The sequence below is a fragment of the Mandrillus leucophaeus genome, unplaced genomic scaffold (assembly GCF_000951045.1).
Source record: "Mandrillus leucophaeus isolate KB7577 unplaced genomic scaffold, Mleu.le_1.0 Scaffold2204, whole genome shotgun sequence".
Lineage (NCBI taxonomy): Eukaryota > Metazoa > Chordata > Mammalia > Primates > Cercopithecidae > Mandrillus > Mandrillus leucophaeus.
The window spans coordinates 64290-87501 of NW_012102260.1; the positions used below are offsets into that span (position 1 = coordinate 64290).

Sequence of the window (23212 nt, forward strand, 5' to 3'; positions counted from 1 at the left end):
AAGGACATGAACTCATTCTTTTTTCATGGCTGCATAGTATTCCATGGTGTATATGTGCCACGTCTTCTTTATCCAGTCTATCATGATGGGGATTTGGTTGCTTCCAAGTCTTCGTTATCGTGACTAGTGCTGCAATAAACATACATGTGCATATGTCTTTAGAGCAGCATGATTTACAATCTTTTGGATATATACCCTGGATAGGGATTGCTGGGTCAAATGATATTTCTAGTTCTAGATTCTTGAGGAATCAGCACAGTGTCTTCCACAATGGTTAGACTAATTTACAATCCCACCAACACTGTAAAAGCGTTCCTATTTCTCCACATCCTCTCCAGCATCTGTTGTTTCCTGACTTTTTAATGATCACAGTGCTACTGTCATGAGATGGTATGTCATTGTGGTTTTGATTTGCATTTCTCTAATGACCAGTGATGATGAATTTCTTTTTCATATATTTGTTGGCTGCATACATGTCTTCTTTTGAGAAACATCTGTTCATATCCTTCACCCACTTTTTGATGTTCTTTGTTTTTCATAAGTTTGTTTAAGTTCCTTGTAGTCTAGATATTAGCCCTTTGTCAGATGGATAGATTGCAAAAATTTTCTCTCATTCTATAGGTTGCCTGTTCACTCTGATGATAGTTTCTTTTGCTTTTCAGAAGCTGTTTAGTTTAATTAGATCCCAGTTGTCAATTTCGGCTTTTGTTGCCATTGCTTCTGGTGTTTTAGCCGTGAAGTCCTTGCGCATGCCTATGTCCTGAATGGTATTGCCTAGGTTTTCTTCTAGGGTTTTTATGATTTCAGGCTTTGTAGTTAAGTCTTTAAGACATTTTGAGTTAATTTTTGTACAAGGTGTAAGGAAGCAGTCCAGTTTCAGTTTTCTGCATATGGCTAGCCAGTTTTCCCAACACCATTTATTTGTCAAGTTTGCCAAAGATCAGATGGTTGTAGATGTGTGGCATTATTTGTCCTCTATTCTGTTTCATTGGCCTATGTATCTGTTTTAGTACCAGTACCGTGCTGTTTTGATTACTGTAGCCTTGTAGTATAGTTTGAAGTCAAGTAGTGTGATGCCTCCAGCTTTGTTCTTTTTGCTTACAATTGTCTTGGCTATATGGGCTTTTCTTTGGTTCCATATGAAATTTAAAGTAGGTTTTCTAATTCTGTGAAGAAAGTCAATGGTAGCTCAATGGGAATAGCATTGAATCTATAAATTACTTTGGGCATTATGGCCATTTTCACAATATTGATTCTTCCTATCCATGAGCATGGAATATTTTTCCATTTGATTGTTTCCTTTCTTACTTCCTTGAGCAGTGGTTTGTAGTTGTCCTTGAAAAGGTCCTTTGCATCACTTATAAGTTGTATTCCTAGGTATTTTATTCTCTTAGTAACAATTGTGAATGGGAGTTCACTGATTATTTGGCTCTCTGTTTGTCTATGATTGGTGCATAGGAATGCTTGTGATTTTTGCACATTGATTTTGTATCCTGAGACTTTGTTGAAGTTGTTTATCAGCTTAAGGAGATAATGGGGTTTTCTAAAAATACAATCATGTCATCTGCAAACAGACAATTTGACTTCCTCTTTTCCTATTTGAGTACCCTTTATTTCCTTTTCTTGTCTGATTGCCCTGGCCAGAACTTCCAATACTATGTTGAATAGGAATGGTGAGAGAGGGCATCCTTGTCTTGTGTTGGTTTTCAAAGGGAAGGCTTCCTGCTTTTGCCCATTCAGTATGATATTGGCTGTGGGTTTGTCATAAATAGCTTTTATCATTTTGAGGTATGTTCCATCAACACCTAGTTTATTCAGTGTTTTTAGCATGAAGAGGTGTTGAATTTTTTCAAAGGCCTTTTTTTGCATCCATCAAAATAATCATGTGGTTTTTGTCATTTGTTCTGTTTATGTGACAGACTACATTTACTGATTTGCGTATGTTGAACAAGCCTTGTATCCCAGGGATTAAGCCAACTTATCGTGGTGGATAAGCTTTTTGATGTGCTGCTGGATTGAGTTTCCTAGTATTCTATTGAGGATTTTTGCATCGATGTTCATCAGGGATATTGGTAGAATTCAGCTGTGAATCCGTCTGAAATTTTCTTTCCCTCTTTTTTTTTTTTTTTCTCTCTGGCTGTTTTTGGCATCAGAATGATGCTGGTCTCATAAAATGAATTAGAGAGGAGTCCCTCGTTTTATTTTGTTTGGAATCATTTCAGACGGAATGGTACCAGCTCCTCTTTGTATCTCTGGTAGAAGTCCTTGAATCTGTCTGATCCTGGGCTTTTTTTTAGTTGGTAGGCTATTAATTACTGCCTCAATTTCAGAATTTGTTATTGGTCTATTTAGGGATTCCACTGCTTCCTGGTTTAGTCTTGGGAGGGTGTGTGTGTCCAGCAATTTATCCATTTTCCCTAGATTTTCTGGTTTATTGGCATAGAGGTGTTTATAGTATTCTCTGATGGTAGTTTGTATTTCTGTGGGGGTGGTGATATCTCCTTTATCATTTTTTATTGTGTCTATTTGATTATTCTCTCTTTTCTTCTTTATTAGTTTGACTAGTGGTCTTACTATTTTGTTAATCTTTTTAAAAACCAGCTCCTGGATTTATTGATTTTTTGAAGGGGTTTTCGTGTCTCTATCTCATTCAGTTTTGCTCTGATCTTCATTTTTTCTTGTCTTCTGCTAGCTTTTGAATTTGTTTGCTCTTGCTTGTCTAGTTATTCTAATTGTGATGTTAGGTTTTTGATTTCAGATCTTTCCTACTTTCTCCTGTGGGCATTTAGTGCTGTAAAGTACCCTCTACACACTGCTTTAAATGTGTCCCAGAAATCCTGGTACTTTGTGTCTTTGTTCTCATTGGTTTCAAAGAACATCTTTATTTCTGCCTTCATTTAATTATTTACCCAGTAGTCATTCAGGAGCAGGTTGTTCAGTTTCCATATAGTTGTGCAGTTTTGAGTGAGTTTCTTAATCCTGAGTTCTAATTTGATTGCACTGTGGTCTGAGAGACTGCTTGTTATGAATTCTGTTCTTTTGCACATGATGAGGAGTGTTTTACTTTCAATTATGTGGTGAATTTTAGAATTAGTGTAATGTGGTGCTGAGAAGAATGTATATTCTGTTGATTTGGGGTGGAGAGTTCTGTAGATGTCTATTAGGTCTGCTAGGGCCAGAGCTGAGTTCAAGTCCTGAATGTCCTTGTTACTTTTTGTCTCATTTATCTGCCTAATGTTAATAGTGGGATGTTAAAGTCTCCCACTATTTTTGTGTGAGAGTCTTAGTCTCTTTGCAGGTCTCTAAGAACTTGCTTTATGAATATGGGTGCTCCTGTATTGGATGCATATATATTTAGGATATTGAGCTCTTCTTGTTGCATTGATCCCTTTACCATTATGTAAGCCCTTATTTGACTTTTCTGATCTTTGTTGGTTTAAAGTCTCTTTATCAGAGACTAGGATTGCAATCCCTGCTTTTTTTTCTTTCCATTTGCTTGGTAAACCTTCTTCCATCCCTTTATTTTGAGCCTATTATTGAGCACACCAATGGGCCTTGACTCTTTATCCAATTTTCCAGTCTGTGTCTTTTCCTTAGGGTCTTTAGTCCATTTACATTTAAGATTAATATTGTTTTGTGTGAATTTGATCCTGTCATCATGATGTTAGCTGGTTATTTTGCACATTATTTGCAGTTTCTTCATAGTGTTGATGGTCTTTACATTTTGGCATCTTTCTGCAGTGGCTGGTACCAGTTTTTCCTTTACAGATTTAGTGTTTTCTTCAGGAGCTCTCATAAGGCAGACCTGGTGGTGACAAAATTCCTCAGCATTTACTTGTCTGTACAGGATTTTATTTCTCCTTTGCTTATAAAGTTTAGTTTAGCTAGATATGAAGTTCTGGGTTGAAAATTCTTTTCTTTAAGAATGTTGAATATTGGCCCCAATCTCTTCTGGCTTGTAGGTTTTCTGAAGAGAAATTCTGTGGTAGTCTGATGGGCTTCCTTTTGTGGGTAACCTGTCCTTTCTCTCTGGCTACCCTTAACATTTTTTCCTTCATTTCATCCTTGGAGAATCTGATGATTATGTGTCTTGGAGTTGCTCTTCTCCAGGAGTATCTTTGTGGTGTTGCTTGTATTTCCTGAATTTGAATGTTGACCTGTCTTCCTAGGCTCGGGAAGTTACCCTGGATTATATCCTGAAGAGTGTTTTCCAACTTGGTTCCATACTCCCCATCATTTTCAGGTATGCCAATCAAATGTAGGTTTGATCTTTTCACAGAGTCCCATATTTCTTAGAGGCTTTGTTTGTTACTTTTCATTTTTTTCCTCTAATCTTCTCTTCACACTTTATTTCATTAAATTGATCTTCAGTGTCTGATATCCTCTCTTCTTCTTGATTGATTCAACTATTGATACTTGTGTATGCTTCACGATGTTCTTGTGCTGTATTTTTCAGGTTCATCAGGTCATTTATGTTCTTCTCTAATCTGATTATTCTAGTTAATAATTCCAGTAACCTTTTGTCAAGGTTTTTATCTTCCTTGAATTGTATTAGACCTTGCTCCTTTAGCTTGAAGGAGTTTGTTATTACCCATCTTCTGAAGCTTATTTCTGTCAATTCATCCAACTCGGTCTCCATCCAGTTTTGTTCCTTTTCTGGCGAGGAGTTGTGATCTTATGGATGAGAAGAAGTATTCTGGTTTTGGGAATTTTCAGCATTTTTGTGCTGGTTTTCTAGTGGAAGAAACTTCTAAGCAGCAAAGCATTCAAGAATTGACTTGGGTGCTGTTAAAGACATTCGGTTTTATAAGGGAAGCAGAACATAAAAGTTGGGAAAATTTGCAGCCTGACAATGTGACAGAAAAGAAAAAACCATTTCTTGAGGAGAAATTCAAACCCACTGCAGAAATTTGCATAAGTAACAAGGAGAGGGTTGAATGTTAACAACCAAGACAATGGGGAAAATGTCTCCAGGGCATGTCAGAAGTCTTCACTGCAGCCCTTCCCATCACAGGCCCAGAGGCCTAGGAGAAAAATGGTTTCTTGGACCTGGCTCAGGTTCCTTGTGCCATATGTAGTCTATGGAGTTGGTACCCTGTGTCCCACCCACTCCAGTCATGGCTGAAATGGGCCATAGAGCTCAGGCTATGGCTTCAGATGGTGCAAGCCCCAAGCCTTGGCAGCTTCCACGTGGTGTTGTGCTGTCAAGGGCACAGAAGTCTAAAATTGGAGTTTGAGAACCTCCACCTACATTTCAGAAGATGTGTGGAAATGCCTGGATGCCCAGGCAGAAGTTTGTGGCAGGGGTGGGGTTCTCATGGAGAATCTCTGCTAGGGCAGTGCAGAAGGGAAATGTGGAATCAGAGCCCCCACACAGAGTCTCTACTGGGGCACTATCTAAAGGAGCTGTGAGAAGAGGGCCACCATCTTCCAGACCCCAGAATCCACAGCTTGCACTATTCTCTTGGAAAAGTCACAGATGCTCAACACCAGCCCATGAAAGCAACTGGGAGGCAGGCTTTACCCTGCAGAGCCACAGGGGCAGAGCTGCCCAAGACTATTGGAACCAACCTGTTGCATTAATGTGACCTGGATGTGACACCTGGAGTCAAAGGAGATCATTCTGGAGCTTTAAAATTTGACTGCCTTGCTGGATTTCAGACTTGCATGGACCCTGTAACCTCTTTGTTATGGCTAGTTTCTCCCAGTTGAAATGACTGTATTTACTCAATAACTGTACCCCCATTGTATCTAGGAAGTAACTAGCTTGCTTTTGATTTTGCAGGCTGATAGGTGGAAGAGACTTGCCTTGTCTCAGATGAGACTTTGAACTGTGGATTTTGCGGTTAATGCTGAAATGAATTAAGAGTTTGGGAGACCATTGGGAAGGCAGGATTGGTTTTGAAATGTGAGGACATGAGATTTGGAATGGCCAGGGATGGAATGATATGGTTTGACTGTGTCCCCACCCAAATCTCATCTTAAATTGTACTCCCATAATTCCCAGGTGTTGTGGGAGGGACCTGGTGGGAGATAATTTGAATCATGGGGGCAGTTTTCCCCATACTGTTCTTGTGGTAGTAAACAAGTCTCATGAGATCTGATGGTTTTATCAGGGGTTTCTGCTTTTGCATTTTCCTCATTTTCTCTTGCTGCCACTCTGTAAGAAGTGCCTTTCACCTCCTGCCATAATTCTGAGGCCTCCCTAGTCATGTGGAACTATAAGTCCAATTAAACCTCTTTTTCTTCCCAGTCTCAGGTACATCTTTATCAGCAGCATGAGAATGGACTAATACATAAGTTGACACTCAATATTAAGCATCACATTGCCGTAAGGAGAAATCCTCTGTTATCTGTTTACTCACTGGTCCCACAGTAGGATTGGCTCAGAATATTGCAATCTCCAGATGACAAGCATTGCCTCTCTACATCTGAGGTTGAATATTCACTTGTAGCCACTATCTGTTTCCCCATCCTATATCACAGTTTATTCAAGAGGACTTCTTCATCTACTACTTTTCTTAACCCTATCAAAAACTTTATCTTTAGCCTTATGACTGTAATAGCTGTTTCTTAACCCAGAACTCTCCATTACTTATTAAACTCCTTAGTTTATTTGATCAAGTATTTTGTGGAGATGAGGTTAGATGTATAAGAGCAGTAAAATGTGCAATATCTAATTACAGTTCTTGAAGCCTGGGAAAATAAATGTATTACATTGAAGAATACAGACATACATATTTAAGGCAGTCCTGGCAAGGTTTGAATGGGAACCCAAGAATTTGCACATCTGAAATCTAAAGTAATCTGTGAGCTGGGTGAAGGACAGCCACCCTCTGTTGTTGAAGAGAAGTCACCAGGTTATTATGGGGTTTTATCCAACACTATTCAATGAATAACAGGTTCTGTCATGGAAGGGTCATTGGCCTTGTGCAGAAGACTGGACTCCAGTATTGAATTGACTTCTATAAAAGCAATAAATAAGGAACAAATCACTTAGCAGCCTCATGGGCCTCTGATTCTAACATTAGAGTCTTCTGCAAAGCATGACAAGGCCAATACAGCAGGTTTCATGCTGAGAATAAGCTCTAGAGAACACTCAAAATAACTGTCTTTTATAAGTAAGTACCAATGATAAATTTCGATTAGATCACAGAAAATTTGCAACTGGATTTGTATTAGAAAGAGCATGAAATAAAGGAAATAATGAATTACAAAAACAGATTCTAATCACCCAAATATCCATTTGTGGTCCTGAGGCTGACCTTGATAAAGAGTTATTGGTGTGAAATTTGCTCCACCTCCCAACCACATCAACATGAATTACTCTTATAAAATAAAAAGGGGACTTAGCTAGCTTAATAAGTATTAAATTAAGATTATCTTCATCAGCACACCAAATGAACATAGTTGGACCAATTTTGAAATGTCTTTCTTAAAAAGTTATCTATATGACCTCTACAAAATTAACCATGAGGGAGATGAGAGATAGGCACAATACATGTGCATGAGTTTCAATTAGAGACCCAAAGACAACTATATTTACTAAGATGCTATAAACAAAGAAAATCATTTTCTAAAATGAGCACAAAACCAACAATAATGAAACCAACAATGTCACTTATTTGAGATCAAGGTGTCTTTGGCATGTTAATTCTATGTAACAGGCTCCTGGTGAATAGAAGCAAGCAATTAGTAAATTATTGTTGACATCCTTTTCCCCAAAACTGGTGGGAGATGAAATCTTATAGTAATCACAATAACAGTATAAGAACCACCAAGTTCTTTTCTAATATAATCACATTTTTTCCTCACAACAACTATACAAATTAGAAATATGAAACTCAGATAACGTATATAACTTGTCAAGTGGCAGACCTGGGAGTTGATTACAGTTCTGTCTAAGCTCTAGCTTTGGGCTCTTGGTCACGAGGGTGGGGAATGGTTGGGAAAAACTTATCACAAGATTAACCATCCATTTTACCTCCCAGGAAATAACAAACTAAATTATAAAGTTAGCTATGGATTTTTGTACTTTTGATTACCTGTAGGACTAGTTACTTGTAGAGCTGAGGCAAGAGGATCACTTAAGCTTGGGAGGTCAAGGCTACAGTAAGCCATGTTTATGCCACTGCATTCCAGCCTAGGTAACAAAGTTAGACCTTGTCCTAAAAAAAAATAGAGAAATTAATTCTTTTGCAGCAACATAGCGCAGCTGTTGAACTACTGCATTACCTTAAGTGAATTAATGCAAGGACAGAAAACCAAATACCACATCTTCTTATAAGTGGGAGCTAAACACTAAGTAAAAATGGACAAAAAGAAGGGAACAATAGACACGGGGGCTGACCTGAGGGTGGAGGGTGGGAGGAGGATGAGGATCAAAAAACTATCACTTATTATGATCACTATCTGGGTGATGAAATAATCTGTATATCAAACACCAACAACATGCAATTTATCCATGTATCAAACTGCACATGTACCCCCTGAATAAAAACGTTGGAAAGGAAAACAGAAGAAAGGTCTTGAAGAAACTGATGATGTTTGTTCCCATTACGTGAGAAGTATGAATAATTCACATGAGGCTCAAAATGAAAATTAAACATAAAAGACAATCTCATGATTCTTAACTAAAATCCAGTTATATGTAAATGTCATTTTTAAATATCTCTCTACAGCAAAATTTATTATGGGACTTTCCTCTCTGAAGAAAGTTTTCTCTGTAAGATGGCATTTTCTCTGTAAGATTACATTTTCTCTGTAAGATTTTATTCAATTTTCTCATGTATTTTTATCATTATAATGCCATGATAAAAGTTATGATGTTAACACGAGTCCATTCAACAGCATGGTTTGGGCTGTACTTATCTAACAAGCATGTGCAAAACACCTGCAAAAATTTCCGAGTTTGCTTATTGGATCCATGAAAGGCCCTACTGTGTATGCACAGGCAACTGAATGTGAATACATACAGATGTGTACATAAGAGTCCTGTACCCAGGAGACTGACTTCCTACCTACAGGACATGCAGTCTGTGTATGGCTGGATTGCCAGGAGTCCTTTCTTTCAGAGAGAAAGAAAAATCCTTTTCTTCTACCATATATCTGTCTGTCCCAGGAGAGCTTTTTGTCCCAAAGAACGAAGAATTGATAAGTTCCCAAAGGGCAGGGTTATTGATACACTAGAGTTATAACTGCCCCAGGTACTTCTGGAACTAACCAGACTTCATTATCAGTGAAGCAAGAGTCCATGCTTTACATTTTCTGAGTCTGGATAGAGGTGGCTATACCAAGATTAGCCAGAAGACTGGAGAGAACTATGTCTTCAATTCCTACTTGTGCTCTTTTCCATTCGTGGGCCAGTACTACTGAAGTAGTCTGAAAAGAGAGTAAGTAGAGGCTGCATCCTCTCTCAGGTTGGGAGACATATGTGCTCTGGAAACTCTTCTCTCTGGAAACCCTCCTCTGGGTGTTTGGTGGTGCCAGAAATGCAGAGAAACTGCAGTTAATGGGTGCAGCACACAAACATGGCACAAGTATACATATGTAACAAACCTGCACGTTGTGCACATGTACCCTAGAACTTAAAGTATAATAAAAAAAAAAAAGAAAGAAACTTTCCTGGTGCTACAGTAGAAGTCTGCGATAGTGGAGCCTAATAGCCTAACACAATATTGAAGGTCAGGTAAGGTCATTGTAAGTAAACCTAAGTAGGTTGAACAAGAAAGACAAATAGGAATGACCTAAGCAAAGAAAAATGAAAAGATTATTTTAGGCAATGAAAACTATACACATGCAGAGGCTCTGTACTAAGAGAGAAAACATACTGAGTTTTAGGAGCAAAGAGAAGAACAATAAAGCTTTGGATAAAAACTTAGGTACTTTTCATCATTTAATGACAATATGCTCAACTGTCAATATGAAGCTTCATCCATCAGTATAAAGGTATATTAAATGTGTGTTATGATTGCTTCTCTGACCCAATTGGTCTTCCCAACTGCCCTCCCTTATATAATCCCAGATTTATTCAAATATTCCAATATTTTGTGAAAAAGCAGACACTTGGGAGGTTCCAGTGGTCAAGAACTCCTGCAGTTACTGAGCAGCATTTTTTCCCTTGCAAGATTATAACTTCAAGTCAGAAAATTCATGTCTTCCCCTTTCTTCTGTCTTTTTGTTTGTGGAGAGGAAGTATAAATTTTTCTTTTCCAACTCAAAGACAGTGCATTTTCTTATTTCTATTCTCTATTTAGCATTAACTTTTCAAAGGACATATATTTTCTCAAAATACCAGAAGATACCTTGTCTTTCTGTTCTCAATGAATTCTCAAAGTCAATGAGCAACTAAGGATCTGGCTGCTTATTTGGAAACAAAATAATGGAGGGTGACATTGGCTCCATAATCAGGAGAAATAGGACGCTAAAGACATTCAGTTCTGCCAGTTTGGGACCTGACAAAACAGTTCTGGAGAAACTTGAAGGCCTCAATATAACAGTTGTTGCTAAGCAATAACAAGGCACTGATCATGTCATCAACTAACTGACCAAAGAGGAAAATTTTCATGAACAAATCATTTAAATATGTAGGAAATCATGTAAGAAGGTTTGTGGAATGTATTAGTGTATCAAACTAGTTTTTAAAAGTTTTAAATAACAGAGTAATCTGCTCAGTCAGATTAAGTGACAATCACTGTGTTTGGTCTTGTGAGAAAAGATAAAATATTATTCATCTCTACTTTTGGGGAATTAACTTTATAAAGAGGGCACAATAACTTAAAGTAGAATGATGGCAGTATATTATGGCTGCTATGTTTTGAATGTCCCTCAAGGTTCATGTGTTGGAAGCTTAAACTCCAATGCAATAGTATTGGGAGGTATGACCTTTAAGAGGTGATTAGGTCACATTTTGTGCTGCTATCATGGGAGTGAGTTTGTTATAAAAGCTGACTCAGCTCTCCATTTCTAACTCCCTCTCTTCTCTCTTTCTCATGCTCATACTCTCTTGCCCTTCTACCTTCCGCCATGTGATGACCCAGTGACAAGGCCTTCACCAGAAGCAGATCCCTTGACCTTGGACTTTTCAGCTTCCAGAGCTGTGAGCCAAATAAAGTTCTATTGTTTATAAATTATCCAGTCTCTGATATCCTGTTATAGTAACACAAAACAGTACCAGGAAAATTGATATTGGGAGTAGAGTTGTTGCTACAACAAATACCTGAAAATGTGGAAATGGTTTTTGAACTGAGTAATAGATAGAAGCTTGAAGAATTTGGAGGTGCGAGGTAGAAAAAGCCTAGATTGCTGTGAATGGAACATTAAGCACATTAATTATTTTTATTGGGGAAAAAATGAGCATTTGAAATCAGTTCTATAAACTTCTGCCTTAAAAATCTATGAGAAAAAGATGAGAAAAGCATATTCAAAAATGGAAAGAAGGAAATAATAAAAATAAGAGCCAAACTCAATAAGATAGAAAATGAACAGAAAAAGGAAAAAAAAGTGCTACTTTGAAAAAAATCATAGTGTGATATATTTCTTTATACACTATTCAGTCAAGAAAGACAAAAATACACAGAATCAAGACTCAGATTAAGATGGCAAATAGGAGGCAAGACTAGCTTGCAGCTCCTGCTCAGAGAGACAGAGCAGCATGTAGAGACTCACATCATGAACTTTTGCTCCAAGAACTACTGCAGGATCATGCCAGGAAAGCTGAGATAATCCATAGACCCTTTGAAGGAACTAGATTGCTTCTACAGACTTCCTGAGATACTGAAAAACTGTGAGTCAGCTTGCTTTCTCAGTGGGGAATCTGGTGGTCTGGAGCAAGTTCTCAAAACTGGTCACCAGCTGCCTTGAAACACTTGGTGCTGTTGTGGGGGCACGATGGAAGTGACACCAGCATTTATGACTGTGACTGCATAGGAACAGGGTGAGGCCTGTGACTGCTGGCTTTTGCCCACTTCCCTGGTGACCTGTGTGACTCAGCAGAGGCAACCACAATGTACCATGAAACATAACTCCATTGGACTGGGAATCACACCGCTATCCCCCACAACACTGCAGCAGGTTCCATTCAAGGAGAGTCTGAGCTCAGCCCCCACGTGGTGGTCTTTCCCTACCCACTCTGGTTGCCAAAGACAAAGGAAATAATATCTTGAGAGCTCTATGGCCCTGCCCACCACCTGAGAAACCTGAATACTTAACCAGGTGACCCTAGGGCAAGTGTACATCCTCCCTCTAGTACTGCAGTTGATGTACTCTTGAATGTGCCACCTCCTGGCTGCAGGCCAACCAACATAAAACCAGTGCACTAAACAAAAATACAACGGAGGACCCTCACAGACTCCACTTAACTCCCCTGCTACCTCCACCCGAGCAGGCGCTGGTATCTGTGGCAGAAAGACCTGAAGACAGATCACATCACAGAACTCTTTGCAGACACTCTCCAGTATTAACCCAGAGCCCTATAGCTACACTGGGTGGCTAGACCAAGAAGAGCAAAATCAGTCATTGCAGTTCTGGTCTCAGGAAGCCTCATCCCTAGGGGAAATGGGAGAACACCAAATCAAGGGAGCACCCCCATGGGACAAAAGAATGTGAACAGCAGCCCTTAATTCCCAGATCTTCCCTCTGACTTAGTCTACCCAAATGAGAAGGAGCCAGAGAAACAATTCTGGTAATATTACAAAACAAGGTTCTTTAATACCTCCAAAGGATCAAATCAGCTCACCAGCAATGGATCAAAACCAAGATGAAATCTCTGAATTACCAGAAAAATAATTCAGAAGATCAATTATTGAGCTGATCAAAGAGACATCAGAGAAATGTGAAATCCAACTTAAAGAAATAAAAAACATAATACAGGATGTGAAAGGAAAAATCTTCAGTGAAATAGATAGCATAAATAAAAAATAAACACAACTTCTGGAAATGAAGGACATACTTGGAGAAATGCAAAATGCACTGGAAAGTCTCAGCAATAGAATTGAACAAGCAGAAAAAAATAACTTCAGAGCTCAAAGACAAGGTTTTCAAATTAATCCAATCCATCAAAGACAAAGAAAAAAGGATTAAAAAAATGAAGAGTCTCCAAGAAGTTTGGGACCATGTTAAGCATCCAAACCTAAGAATAATTGGTGTTCCTGAGGAAGAAGAGAAATTTCAAAGTTTGGAAAATATATTTGAGGGAATAATCAAGGAAAACTTCCCCAGCCTTGCCAGAGAGCTAGACATCCAAATACAAGAAGTTCAAAAAACACCTGGAAAATTCATTGAAAACAGATCATCACCTAGGCACATAGTCATCAGGTTATCTAAAGTCAAGACAAAAGAAAAAATCTTAAGAACTGTGAGGCAAGGCTGGGAGTGGTGGCTCGCACCTGTAATCCCAGTACTTTGGGAGGCCTAGGCAGGCGGATCACTTGAGGTCAGGAGTCCAAGACCAGTCTGGCTAACATGGTGAAACCCTGTCTCTACTAAAAATACAAAAGTTAGCTGGGTGTGGTGGCATGTGCCTTGTAGTTCCAGCTACTGGGAAGGCTGAGGCAGGAGAATTGCTTGAAACCTGGAGGCAGAGGAGCCGAGATTGCACCATTACACTCCACTCTGGGTAACAAAACAAGACTCCATCTAAAAAATAAAACAAATAAATAAATAAAAATAGAGCTATGAGACAAAAGCATCAGGTAACATATAAAGGAAAACCTATCAGAATAACAGCAGATTTCTCAGCACAAACCCTGTAAGTTAGAAGAAATTGGGTTCCTATATCTAGCATCCTTAAACAAAACAATTATCAGTCAAGAATTTTGTACCCAGTGGAACTAAGCATCATAAATGAAGGAAAGATACAGTCTTCCGTAGACAAACAAATGCTAAGAGAATTTGCTACTACCAAGCCAGAATTACAAAAACTGCAAAAAAGAGCTCTAAATCTTGAAACAAATCCTCAAAATACACCAAAATAGAATCTCCTTAAAGCATAAATCTCACAGGACCTATATAATAAAAACACAATGAAAACAACAACAACAACAACAACAAGGCATTCAGTCAATGAATAGCATAATGAATAGATGAGTACTTGACATCTCAATACTAAAATTGAATGTAAATGGCCTAAATGCTCCACCTAGAAGATACAGAATGGCGGAATGAAAAAGAATTCACCAACCAAGTTTCTGCTGTCTTTAGGAGACTCACCTAACACATCAAGACTCAAATAAAGTTAAGGTAAAGGAGTGGAAAAAGATATTCCATGCAAATGGACACCAAAAGCAAGCAGTAGCAGTTATTCAGACAAAACAAACATTAAAGCACCAACAGTTTAAAAAGACAAAGAAGGACATTATATAATGAAAAAAAGGATTAGTCCAACAGGAAAACCTCACAATCCTATATATATGCATCTAACACTGGAGCTCCCAAATTTATAAAACAATTACTACTAGACCTAAGAAATGAGATAGATGGGAACCCAATAATAGTGGGTTATTTTAGTCCTCCACTGTCAGCACTAGACAGGTCATCAAGACAGAAAGTAAACAAAAAAACAGTGGACTTAAACTATACCCTACAACAAATGAACTTAATGGATATTTACAGAATATTCTACTCAACTACTGCAGAATATACATTCTATTCATCAGCACATGGAACATTCTACAAGATAGACCATATGATAGGCTACAAAACAAGTCAGTAAATTTAAGAAAATTAAAACTATATCAAGTACTCTGTCATACCCTGGGGAAGTCAAATTGGAAATCAACACCAAAAGGAACCCTCAAAACCATGCAAATGCATGGAAATTAAATAACCTGCTTCTGAATGATCACTGGGTTAACTATGAAATCAAGATGGAAATTAAAAAATTCTCTGAACTGAATGATAATAGAGATACAACTTATCAAACCCTCTGGGATACAGCAAAGACAATGCTAAAGGAAAGTTCATAGCCTTAAATGTCTGCACCAAAAAGTCTGAAAGAGCACAAATAGACAATCTAAGGTCACACCTCAAGAAACTAGAGAAACAAGAACAAACCAAACCCCAAATCAACAGAAGAAAAGAAATAACCAAGATTGGAGCATAACTAAATAAAATAGAAACAAACAAACAAACAATATAAAAGATACATAAAACAGTAAGCTGCTCCTTTGAACAGATATATAAAATTGATGGATTATTGGTGAGATTAACCAAGGAAAGAAGAGAGAAGATCCAAATAAGCTCAATTAGAAACAAAACAGGAGATATTACTGCTGATATGACAGAAATACAAAAGATTACTCAAAGCTCCTATGAACACCTTTATGTGGATAAACTAGAAAATCTAGAGTAGATGGATAAATTCCTGGAAATATACAACCCTCCCAGATTAAACCTGAAAGATACAGAAACTGTAATCAGACCAATAACAAGCAGTGAGGTTGAAATGGTAATTTAAAAATTGCCAACAATAAAAAGTCCAGGCCCAGGCAGATTCACAGCTGAAATCTCAGATATTGAAAGAAGATTTTTTACCAATCCTATTGACACTATTCCACAGGATAGAAAAACAGGGAATCCTCTCCAAATCATTCTATGAAGCTAGTATCAGCCTAATATCAAAACCATGGAAAGACATAACAAAAAGAGAAAATTACTGACCACTATTCCTGATTAACATAGATGCAAAAATCCTCAACAAAATACTAGCCAGCCAAATCCAACAGCATATCAAAAAGGTAATCCACCATGGTCAAGTGGGTTTTATACCAGGGATGCAGGGATGGTTTAACATCTGCAAGTCGATAAATGTGATACACCACATAAACAGAATTGCAAGTAAAAATCACATGATCATCTCAATATATGCGAAAAAAAATTCAACAAAATCCAGCTTCACTTTATGATTAAAACTCTCAGCAAAATCAGCATACAAGGGACATATCTCAATGTAATAAAAGCCGTCTGTGACAAACCCACAGCCAACATTATACTGAATGGAGAAAAGTTGAAAGTATTCCCTCTGAGAAATGGAACAAGACAAGGATGCCCTTTCTCATCACTTCTATTCAACATAGTACTGGAAGTCCTAGTCAGAGCAATCAGACAAGAGAAAGAAATCGCAGGCATCCAGATTGGTAAAGAGGAAGTCAAACTGTCACTGTTTGCTGATAACATGATTGTATACCTGCAAAACCCTAAAGACTCATCCAAAATCTCCTAGAACTGGTACACAAATTCACCAGTTTCTGGGTACAAAATTAATGTACACAAATCAGTAGCTATGCTATACACCAACAACAACCAAGCTGAGAATTAAATCAAGAACTCAGTCTCTTTTACAATAGCTTCAAAAATTACATATAAAGTACGCAGGAAAATACCTAGCCAAGGAGGTGAAACACCTCTACAAAGAAAACTGCAAAACACTCTTGAAAGAAATCATAGACAACACAAAAAATGGAAACTCATCCCATGCTCAGGATGGGTAGAATCAAATTGTGAAAATGACCATACTGCCAAAAACAGTCTACAAATTCAATGCAATTCCCATCAAAATACCACCACCATTCTTCATAAAACTAGAAAAACAATCCTAAAATTCATATGGAATCAAAAAAGAGCCCACACACCCAAAGCAAGACTAAGCAAAAAATAACAAATCTGAAGGTACCACATTACCCGACTTCAAACTATACTATACAACCACAGTTAGCAAAGGAGCATGATATTGGTAAAAAACAGGCACATAGACCAATGGAACAGAATAGAGAACCCAGAAATAAACCCAAATACTTACAGGAAACTCATCTTCGAAAAGCAAGCAAAAACATAAAGTGGGGAAAGGGCACCCCTTTCAACAAATGGTTCTAGGATAACTGGCAAGTCATATGTATAAAAGTGAAACTGGATCCTCATCTCTCACCTGATACAAAAATCAACCCCAGATGGATCGAAGACTTAAATCTAAGATCTGAAACCATAAAGATTCTAGATGATAACATTGGAAAAACCCTTTTAGACATTGGCTTAGGCAAAGACTTCATGACCAAGAACCCAAAAGCAAATGCAACAAAAACAAAGATAAATAGGTGTGACTTAATTAAACTAAAAATCTTCTGTGTAACAGAAGAAACAATCAGCAGAGCAAACAGACCAACTCCAGAGTGGGAAAAATTCTTCACAATCTATACACTCGACAAAGGACTGATATACAGATCTACAAAGAACTCAAACAAATCAGCAAGAAATAAAACAATCCCAGCAGCAAATGGGATGAGGTCATGAATAGATAATTCTCAAAAGAAGATATACAAGTGGCCAACAAGCATATGAAAAAATACTCAACATCACTAATTACCAGAGAAATGCAAATCAAAACAAGAACGTGATACCATCTTACTCTTGCAAGAATGGCCATAATCAAAAAATTAAAAAAAAATTATAGATGTTGGTGTGGTTGCAGTAAAAAGAGAACACTTGTACACTGTTGGTGGGAATGTAAACTAATAAAACCATCATGGAAAACTGCGTGGAGATTCCTTAAAGAACTAAAAGTAGATGTACTGTTTGATCCAGCAGTCCCACTTCTGTGTATCTATTCAGAGAAAAAGAAGTCATTATACAAAAAAGGATACTTGCACACTCATATTTATAGCAGCACAATTTACAATTGCCAAAAATATGGAACCAGCCCAAATGCCCATCAATTGAGTGGATGAAGAAAATGCGTTATATACATATACCATGGAATACTGCTCAGCCATAAAAAGGAAAGAAATAATAGTATTTGCAACAACTTGGATGGAATTGCAGACTATTATTCTAAATGAAGTAACTCAGGAATGGAAAATCAAACTTCGCATGTTTTCACTCATATGTGGGAGCTAAGCTATGAAGGCACAAAGGCATAAGAGTGATACAATGGACTTTGGGGACTGAGGTGAAAGGGTGGGAAGAGGGCAAGGGATAAAAGACTATACATTGGGTACAGAGTACACTGCTTGGGTAATGAATGCAGCAAAATCTCAAAAATCGCCACTAAAGAACTTATTCATATAACCAAACACCACCTGTTGACCCAAAACCTATTGAAATAAAAAAAGAAAAAAATACAAACACAAATATATACATACACACATATATAATCACACACATATATGTGTATATATATTTACATATATATCCCAATACATATATCATGACTAGCAGTGGCTGATCATCAAATGTCTTTGGGTCTACAACCTAGTCTGGGATCATACACACATATATAGTCACACACATATATGTCCCAATACATATATCATCATGACTAGAAGTGGCTGATCATCAAATGTCTTTAGGTCTATAACCTAGTCTGGGATCTGTTTTTTCCTGATCCCATAGATAACAGGGTTGAATACAGGTAGAACAACCATATATAGATTGACCAGAAATATACAAATATAACCAGGGATGCTTTCAGCAAGCAGTGCATCAGAAAAAAAATACTGGGATGTAGAAAATGAGCATGACAGACATGGGAACCACAGGTACTGAGAGCCTTGAACTGGCCAGTCCATGGTGGTAAGTGAAACACTGTGTAGTTTCTTTACATAAGAGGAACCAATTGCAATAAGATCAATAAATCCCACAAAAAGGCAACCATCCCAAACAAATTATTGGCTCTGATACTGGCATGGGAAAGATGGGCAATGCTCATGTGCTCACAGTTCATGTGGGGGATGATATGGGCAGCACAGAATGACAACAACAAGATGAGAAACTCAAAAGGGATGATGAAGATTAAAGATCTCATTATCATGACTTCATAGGATGGCTACCACCTTGTTCGTGAGAATCATGGTATATCTCAGTGGACTGTGAAATACAACATAGTGGTCTATGGCCAGGATAGTTAGTACCCCAAATTCCACGCTAGTGCATAGATAAATCGTAAGCATCTGTATGTAAACAAGGAAGGCACCAAAAACTATTTCTCTGAAGTTGAACTGGAAGATACTAAGCATCTTGGAGATAGTAACAATGGACAGGCTTAGGTTAGTGGAGGTCAACATTTTCATCAGTGGCCCCTGATGAAAATATTCAGCTAACAAATAGAGTGACTGTGTGTAAAGACCTACCTTTCAGCAGCCTTGGAATTTTGAAATAATAAGCAAAGTTGAATCCTTTTAGATTGGCTTGAAACATGCCAATGTTTCACAGATGTGGACTCAGCCAAGATGACCAATATTCAATGCTTTCCATAACATTTGTCATAGCCCAGCCGAACTGCTCCAAGACTCGCAGTATTGATGGCTTTGTACAAAATGAGTTTAAAAAAAGACTCGCAGTATTGATGGCTTTGTACAAAATGAGTTTAAAAAAACTCAAGAGCCTGATAAACTCCGTAGACAACTTTCCTTCTTGGGAATTCTATGTGCACACAGTGCTATTTTCAAACATGCTCCTGGCTCCCCCATGTTACAGTCCCTGTAACATGCACTTGGTGATGAATGGGGTTTTCTCTTCTGTATTAGCTTCTATGCTCCTTAGAAATTACGGTTTTCTATTACCCATTTCCATTCAGATTACTCACTTTCTGGAGCAAGCAACATTTAGCAAAGTCTCAGAAAGGATACAGGAAAACTCTTAAATAGTAGAAATTCTTAACGTATGACACCAAAATTAAGTGGTCTGGTGGTTAAACATATTTTGGGTAGAGTGAACAAAATTGAACATATTAGAGCCTTTAAATATACAAATGTAAATATTCAGACTCTAAAATGAGATTTTCATAATTAAAATATTAAATAATAACACATAAATAAACTATAATTGAAAAGTGGTATTTTAGTTAGAAGATAATCCACAATGAATTTTTTCTCGTCTTTATTCCTTGTTAAATGATCTGTTTAGTTTTTCTTTATTTCTTTGTCAATTTCAAAATATCTACTTAGAAAATGATTACTTCATTTCTTTTTCTTTATATATTTATATGACGTATCACTTCAGTTTACTTCCACTTGTCAATTTATACTGCCATTTATTGTTATTACTTTTGCACTATTCTCTGTACATTCCTACTCACTCTACCTTGAGTTTCAATCAGGGCTCCATTTCCAATTAGAAACCAGCTTCACATTTTTGCAGCTCCTAGAATACTCAAATAAATAAATTGTCCTATTTATCTTCTATACCTTATTAAGAATGACTTCATATTATTTTAGCAGCCACACTATTACAGTCTGCCCTAAAACCCACTCTAGCAAAGACTGTGAAGGATGGGATTTCTCTGAGTCCTTAAGCCCAAGATAGATCCCTGTTAACTCTTCAGGCTTCATAGTCTCCTGACTGAAAGTCTCTTTCATGAAGGTAAAAACTGAGCGGTACATGAAGAGCCCCATGCATTGGAATAATCTGGATCTGGAGAGCTGACCTCAAACCAGGGATTGTATACTGGAGCTGGATTAGTAAATGAAATCTGCATACATTAGAAATAACAGTTACACTATAATTATGTTTGGTAAGCACTCACTTTATTTGTTTCCAAATCTTTTAATGCTTTACAAGCTTCACAGGTTTTCACAACATTCCCTTTAAGCTTCAGTATCCCTGCTCATAAAATGTTATAAATCAGTATGAATTTAGTACTGTGAACTCAAAGAGTCTAAGTGAAATTCTCACGTCAAAATTTTAGGTAAGGCCATAATCTGTATTTAAATCTAGATCTTATGACTCCCAGTTAATGTCTCTTGCCGCTGTATCCTGCTTGGTTTTGATGAAATACCACATCATTTTAATCATCATGAACTTCAGCTTCGGATATTAAATACAGAGAATCTACAATTACTGGGCAATAACTTTTACAAAACCTTTGTCTCTCTTTAAGCATTTTGTAGTATCGTGGGGTTTAAATGTGGGTATTTTTTGTACTTTTAATGGGTGAAATAGAGAGATTGTTTTGGAATCTTTGAGCTATACTTTCCAATGGACCGTACTGAAATCACGCGACGTTGTAGGGGATATAATGCTATTGGCTCATGTGGGGCTGCAAGAGAAGTAGTGAAAAAAAAGTTTCCAGTGTTTATTTTGTTATGACTTCATTATCTTCTAACTGAATTGTTGTGGAGGATCCACTTGGGGGCAAAATGCCAAAAGCTTTTAGGATTAAGTATCCTAAGCACCTGCTGTCATATATGTTTTGTCTTGACCCCATAGATAACGGGGTTAAGAGCAGGAGGAAAAACCACATATATATTGGCCAGAAGAATGTGGATGTAATGAGGAATGTTGTGGCCAAAGCAGTGTATCATGAAGGAAAAGAGGACTGGCAGGTAGAAAACCAACATAACACAGATGTGAGAGCTACATGTGCTGAGTGCCTTAAGCCGGGCATGCCAGGATGGGAGATGGAAGACAGCTCAGAGGATTTGGACACAGGAAAATCCAATCACAGAAAGGTCAATGTATCCCACTAAGAAGGCAATCAATTCATATATAACATTAACTCTAATACTGGCACAAGCTAATTTTGCCAAGCCCATGTGTTCACAATAGGTATGAAGGATAATCCGGACACCACAGAAAGGCAATCTCAGGATGAGAAATACGAATGGAGTCACAAACACCAAAGTCCTGACAATGATGACTATGACCAGAATGGCTATTACCTTGTTAGTAAGGATCATGCTATATCTCAGGGGGTTGCAGATGGCAATATAACGATCTATGGCCATGACTGTCAGTACTACAGACTCCAGGCCAGTGCATATATGAATGCTATTCATCTGTGTAATGCAGGCACCAAACACAATCTCTCCAAGATTAAACCAGAAAATTCCCAGCATCTTGGAATGGTTGTTTGAGACAAGCCCAGTTCAGTGCAGGCCAACGTGGCTAGGAAGTAAAACATGGGTTGGTGGAGGCTCTGTTCAGTCTGTATCACAAACAAGATAGTGATATTCCTTAGAAGGGCTATTAGATACACTGCAAAGAAGGGGAAGCCAATCCATACATGCATATCCTTCCAGCCCTGGGACCCCCACTAGGAGGAAGGTGGAAGGGTGAAACTGCGTGTTGTTTATATGAAGCATATTGGTGGCAATCCCCTACAGACACATTTCTTGCATGAGTTTTCTTGCTTCCGGTGAGAAACGATAACGTCTTTCACAGTATGGTGTCTATTTCTTGGAGAAACAGAAAATCCATTCTTTAACTTCATAATACAGCATAAGAGACCTAAAGAGGGAATATGAAATATAGTTAAAAAGACACTCTCACTTTCAAATATTTGCCCCACTTACACAGAAAACCATGCAGAAAGTTTCCAAAATATAGCAATCCTGCACTTCCCATGTTTTTCATCCCTTCAGTCTCTAAGAAAAACTTCCATATGGTATTAAATTAGCATATACTTATTGCTAATTATACTTGTTAATCAGGATGTAAAGAGTAGCCAAGATGAAGTGTGTGTGTGTGTGTGTGTGTGTGTGGGTGGGTGTAAAATATCACTGGACTGAGATTGAGGAGGAAATGATAAGAGGAATGATACATTCTTGCAAAGTACATCTGAGAAATTAAGAATATTCTATGTGAGAGGAGCCTCAGTAAAGTTGGAGGATTGGTTAGTAGGTGTTTGGATTTGAGATAATCAATAAAATTTTAAAATTTAGACACATAAGGTAACTATTGCATAATTCCAGAAAAACAATGCTCCCTCTTAGAACTTCAAAGGCCCTTCACTCACTATGTTATGTTATGTTTCCTTTCCTGAATAGAAAACACTGGATGCTCTCAGATACTTTGTGGAGCCTTTTATGATTTATGATCTTCTTTTCTGTCTTCTCCATTTTGCATTATATAAATGGACAATCGCTTCATAATACCACCTAGATAGTGGCAATGTAATTGTCTCTATCTTTTTAAAAGATACTGAGGTCAGATACTTGCCTCAGACTGGGGAGAGTCTAGTTTGCATTAATGCTGTAATAGTTTCCCTGGTACACTGATGGACAGTAATATATTTAAGTTGGCAGCAGGCTAGTTTACTGTCACAGTTGAGTCTGTCTGGTGTGCCTTGTGGTTGAGTCTGGGTTGTAACTGGCCGTGTGCGATTCTATCTGCAACATAACAGACCTGTGGGGTGCTTGGGTGTGTGCAAATGAGACTAGGACTTAATTAGAAACTTTGCTGCTACAGGGTGTATTCTGTGGTAGGCTCTGGGCCATGGATGGAA

The 23212-nt window shown here is 37.8% G+C and overlaps 1 pseudogene; it reads right to left on the reverse strand.

Moving 5' to 3' along the window:
- Positions 1-21080: 21080 nt before the first annotated feature.
- Positions 21081-22070, reverse strand: LOC105540515 (annotated as a pseudogene).
- Between the last annotated feature and the right edge of the window lie 1142 nt (positions 22071-23212).